This window comes from Xenopus tropicalis, chromosome 6, assembly GCF_000004195.4.
Source record: "Xenopus tropicalis strain Nigerian chromosome 6, UCB_Xtro_10.0, whole genome shotgun sequence".
Lineage (NCBI taxonomy): Eukaryota > Metazoa > Chordata > Amphibia > Anura > Pipidae > Xenopus > Xenopus tropicalis.
Window position 1 is genome coordinate 76,199,559 of NC_030682.2, and position 6,000 is coordinate 76,205,558.

Here is a 6,000-nt window from a genome sequence, read left to right on the forward strand (position 1 = left end):
GGCGGATTTATGGTATGCTTCCCAGTTTGGCAATCCCAGAAAGTTTGATTCGTGCAATTCTAGGGTTTTTGTTAGCCCATATAAATTTATTTGTAAGGGTGTTTAAGTTCTGAAATGTCTTCTGTGGGGGTGGGTATGGGATTGTTTGGGATACGTATAGAAACCGTGGTAGGATGTTCATTTTAAGGACATTTACTCTGCCTACCCACAATATTGTTGGTCTTGCCCAAGTGTGTAAGTCTACTTTGAACGCGTTTATAAGATCGGTGTAGTTTCTGTCTACTGTTTGTTTTAGCTCCGGGAAGATCTTTATTCCTAGGTAAGTAAGATGGGAGTGCGAGGGTTTCATAGGGAAATTCTGCATGATGTCTTTAAAATCTATCGGGGGGAGAGATATGTTCAGTGCTACTGATTTTGTGAGGTTTACTTTGAAGTGGCTAATTTTTTGAAATTCCTGTAATTCTAAGAGTAGGTTCGGTAGAGTTATTCTAGGGTTTCTTATAAAAAATAGTAAGTCATCGGCATATGCTGCCGTTTTATGTTCTCTTGTGTCTATTTTGATTCCGGATATATTGGGGTTGTCTCTGATTTTGCGTAGGAAGCTTTCAATTGATAGGATAAAGAGAAGGGGTGATAGGGGACATCCCTGGCGTGTGCCGTTTTTTATGTGGAAAGTTTCGGATAGTTCGCCATTGACTCGGAGTTTGGCTGTGGGTAGAGTATATAAAGCAGAAATCCTTTTTATCATTTTAGGGCCTAGATTTGTTTCTTGTAGGGTGGCTTTTAGAAAGGTCCAATCTACTCTGTCAAATGCCTTTTCCGCATCTGTGGATAAAAGCATTATTGGGATGTTTAGTTTCTTGGCGTGCTGGATGATACTGAATAGTCTGTTCGTGTTGTCTCTAGCTTCCCTGCCTGGGACAAAGCCTACTTGTTCAGGAAATATCAGTTCGGGTAGAATTTGATTTATTCTGGTTGCTAGGACCTTTGTGTATAGTTTGGTGTCTACGTTGAGTAGTGAAATGGGTCTAAAGCTGCCCGGGTCGAGCGGATCTTTTCCCTTTTTGGGGATTAATGAGATGTGTGCTTCTAGTGCTTCTTGTGGGATTTCGTTGCCGTCAGCAATCGAGTTAATCACTGAAGTTAAGTGTATGGTCAGGTGTTCCCCTAGCTCTTTATAGTAAGCAACTGTAAAGCCGTCTGGCCCGGGGGCTTTGCCCGATTTTGAAGACTTAATGGCCAATAGTATCTCTTCTTTGGTTATTGGGGTGTCTAGAAGGGTCTGTTGTTCTATACTCAGTTTCGGGATGTTTGTTTTATGAATGTAATCCTTGCAGGCGTGGAGTCTGTTGTGAGGTCTTTATGTGTTAGTTGGTAGTTGATACAGTTTTATGTAATATTGGCGGAATGTTTCTGCTATGTCTTTAGTCGTGGTGACCATTTGTCCCGTTGGTGTTTTTAGTTGTGTGATATGGTTTCGTAGCTGTTTTTTCTTAAGAGCGGATGCTAAAAGGCACCCACATTTGTTCCCGTGTTCAAAAAATAGTTTTTTGTTTATTTCTATTGCTCTAGCTAGGTAGGAGGAGTAGGTATCCCGTAGTTCCTTTCTCGCTTCTGTGAGAGATTCGAGTACATGTGCGAGTTTGGACAGTTTGTGTTTCTAGTGTGCGGATTTTAGTGAGGAGTTGTTGAACTTTGGCATTGCGCTCGGTTTTCAGCCGTGAACCTATTTTAATCAGTTCCCCCCTGATTACACATTTATGTGCCAGCCATAGGGTCCAGGGGTTTATGTTATCGGTGTTGTTTTCCGTGAAGTATTGTTTCACTTTGTGTATTATATCTTGTTTAATTTGTTGGTCTCGCAGTAAAAAGTCGTTCAGCCGCCATGTGCTACATTTTGAGGATGGTGTTTTGTTTATTAGTGTACAAGTAATTGGGGCATGATCTGACCAAGAGATCATATCTATGTCTGCTTCTTTAAGTAAAGCTATGTCTGTATGGCGAATGAAGATATAATCTATTCTAGAGTATACGTCGTGGACCGGGGAGTAAAATGAGTAGTTACGAGAGTTGGGTTGGTTAGATGCCAGGTGTCTATTAGGGTATGTCTCCTTAGCATTTTTTTAAGCGATTCTATTTTCTTGTAGGGCATACTCGAGTGGCCGGTGGAAGTATCTAAGATTGGTTCAAGTTCTACATTTATGTCTCCTCCTACTATCAGTGTACCCTCTTCGATCTCGGATAGTGCTTGTAGGGTAGCTGAGAGTGCTGAGTGTTGTTCTGTGGGGGGTAGGTAGACAGAAGCGATTGTATACTTTGTATTGTTAATCAGTCCTTTTATTATATTAAATCTGCCTGCCGTGTCAGTTTTAGATTCGGTTAAGGTAAATCCTAAGGTGTCTGCTAGGAGAATCATAGTGCCTCTAGATTTGGAAATATAGGGGGTGCTGATATATACTGTCGAGAATCCTTTGAATCTGAGGGGAGGTACCTTAGTTTTTTTAAAGTGAGTTTCTTGTATTAGCATTACCTGCAGCTTAAGACGTCTCATTTCTTTTAGTAGGTTGTATCGTTTGAGTGGAGTGTTGAGGCCCCTGGCATTCATGGACCCGATTTTTATTTCAGCCATATCTTTAGTGGTGTTTGGGAGGCTTGAGGCGGCCACCCCTAGGCTCCGGCGGCCGCTGTAGATAAAACAGAGTACCAAATCATGTTAGCCATAGATATATTATTTTTCTGAGCAATGGGGAGGGAGGTGGGAGTGATACAGCTGTCACAACCCAAGGTCACGGCTGTCAGTTTCCCTACAGTAATTCCTGTGGGGGGTGTGAGTTTGGCCATTTGGTCTAGTTACTGGGTTTCTTGACCCGAGCTAGGTTAGTTAAGTATAGGCGGTCTGTATAATGGGGACCCCCCTTTTCCCCTTTCCCTCCGTGTAAGTTCCCTTTTGGACTTTTTCCCCTTTCTTCTTTCCCCCCCCCCCCTTTTTTTCCTTTCCCCTTTCTTTTTTCCCCCCCTTCCCTTCCCTTTTTTTTTCTTCCTTCCTTCCCTTTCTTTTTCCCTTCCTCCCACCGCTTCCCTTCCCCTTATAAAAAAAAAAAAGGGGGGGGGGGGGGTGACAGGTACAGGTATAGGTGGAGGGTTGGTCAGGTGGGTATTTTTCGGAGGTGAGGTTTCTGGTTTGGATCCATTCTGTGACTTTTTCTGTTGCAGATCAGGTTCAGTCTTTTTTGGTGTTACTGTGGTTCAGTATCTTCTTTCGGGGAGTAAGTTCTCTTTTCGTTGAGCGTTGAGCAGGAAAAAAAGGCATGTTTTACTTTATCTCTGCTCTGCAGCAGAAAGGTAAGAGAGGGGTGACAGTCCGCTGTAATTTGTCAATCATGAAGAGCAGGACAGGGCATAGCTGCATATTCATTCAAAAATCTGTGGGGGTGGGCTTCAAGATTATCTCCCTGTAGATGCAGAAACAGGAGAGCTCCGGGCAGACATCTCCAGTTCAGACTGTGTGCCACCCTTTGGTTTGTTCCAGCCATATATTTTTCTTTCCCAGCCAGGACTGGGTGCCCTAATTGAACTCCCTGCCTTCCCAGCCATAAATTACTCCCAGCCCAAGTCCCTTAGCCCTTACACCCCCATTACCAATCGTCACTTGTAGACTTTGAGGAAAAAAAGGGCAGTGCGGCAGGCTATGGATATGCATATTGGACATCAAGCTGTTCAGCAGACCTCTGCCATTCACATTTAGGGTGTTTTATTTTGTATGTAATAAAATGTGCATGCTAAATCTAGCAAACAGTAATAATTTTAGGCAATTTTTAGAAATGTCATAAAAACTGCTAACTTAGCAAAGCTTTGAAGTTTTGTACTTTGGAGTAGAAATATGTTCTTACCCTGTCTGGATTTGTCAAAATGTGAATATGGGTTTTTTGGGTCTTTATCTTGTTAAAGGGGAACTGTCATGAAAGGGGCCCTGGGATTGAACGAGATATGAGTTGATGGTATGGGGCCATGACAGGGTTAGGAAAGGCACCAGGGTAATTTTCAGAGTGAAGGATTGTGGGTAATTCAGTCCACTAGTATGATTGGGTGAAGGGGGGGGAAGTTGAAATTTAAATGAGGAAAAAAGGAAAGGAAGGCGCTATTTTGCTTTAGCAGCTAGAAGAGCACGGCAGCTGAATGGTAGGAATCCAGCAAACGATGGCCAGACAGGAAGCAGAAGCATTCCAGAGGGAGCTTCTGGCACTGCTGACAGGATGCCAAGGCAGAAAAGTGACAGCATAGGACCCGGGACAGGAGAGGTGGCCGACGTGGCCAGGCAGAACTCATACATTTCTTTTGCAGGGCCGCTTGGTGCACACTTGAAAAAAGAGGTCAGGGAGAAGATAGAAAAAGGAGCGTTTATGGAAATATTTTCACTGCTCCCTTTGGATGATGCAGTAGAGCAGTGCTGTCCAACTTCTGTTGTACCGAGGGCCGGAATTTTTCCGACCTACGTGGTGGAGGGCCGATAATGGAAGCCAGTTTTGACCACTCCCCTTTTTGAAACCGCACCCACTTGAAACCACACCCATGTTATCACATGACCATACCCATATTAATGGTTGTAGTACAGCAAAAAACTGCCATACTCTGCCTGCCCTACCCTGCCTGTGTGTGCCATACTCTGCCTTCCCTAACCTGCCTGTGTGTGCCATACTCTGCCTTCCCTACCCTGCCTGTGTGCCATACTTTCACTGTGTGTGCCATTCTTGGCTGGTTTGTGCCATACTTGGCCTGTGTGTGCCATACTCTGCCTGCCCTACCCTGCCTGTGTGTGCCATACTCTGCCTTCCCTACCCTGCCTGCGTGTGCCATACTTTCACTGTGTTTGCCATTCTTGGCTGGTTTGTACCATACTTGGCCTGTGTGTGCCATACTCTGCCTGTGTGTGCCATACTCTGCCTGCCCTATGCTGCATGTGTGTGCCATACTCTGCTTGCCCTACCCTGCCTGTGTGTGTATGGCACACACAGGCAGCCTACAGTGACACAATGCTGGCACTGCTCCTACAGTCTGCACAATAACTATATATCAAAAAACTTTTTAATTGCAGTACCACCTCAGTATATGTTCTTTTTGTAGAGTGCAGGGATTATTTGTGGGTTTCTACTGCTCCTGAGGTGTGAACAGGGGAACAATGGGGGTGATTACAGCCTGAGCCTGAGGTGTGAACACTGCAGGGGGTGAACAATGCAGAGATTAAAAGGTGAGAACCATGCAGGGGGGGCAGTTAATCTCAGTACTGATACCATTTAAAGCTTACACAAGAGTAAGCCATCAAAGCAGCCAGACAGGTGGGGGGCCACACAGAGGGGGGTCGCGGGCCGCCAGTTGGACAGCACTGCAGTAGAGGTTAAAGAGAATGAGAAAAAAGACGGGGAAAAAAAGAGGAAGAGGAGAGGGCCAAGTGGTGTAGGAAGATCCCCAAAACCTTTGGGAACTGGCTACGGGCATTTTGCATACTAACAGTGTCACAGGCGAGTAATACCCTGAGAAGTGTTCGGCTCTGTTATGTTACTTAGATGGGATCTGGGATGCATTCAAAGTTTATGGGGTTTATCGTGGTGGCAATGAGCTATTTCGCCTGCGCCTCATGGTTAACCCAGTGATGAGATGGGATCAGTTTGATGTGACCCTGTGAATGAGGCTGATGAATGCGCAAAAAACTTACCTCTTTCCGAGGCCTGCCGGTGGGGGACAGGCTGCAACCTCATTGGTGGGTCACAGACTGGGCTGTTGCTAGCTATACAATGACGGACAGTGTAGCTGGGGCACGTCATGCAAGTACAAGCATGAGTGCTCAGGTTGCGCTGGGGCACACCCCTATAGTAAGTGCTTCAAGAAAGGAAAAGGGGGTACAAAAGGTGCAGAGGTTAGTAAAGGGGAAGGGGGGCGAGGAGATGCAGAGGTCCTAAGAAAAGGTTTTCAGTTTGGTTTTAGGATCCCTCTCTGGGCCCAGGG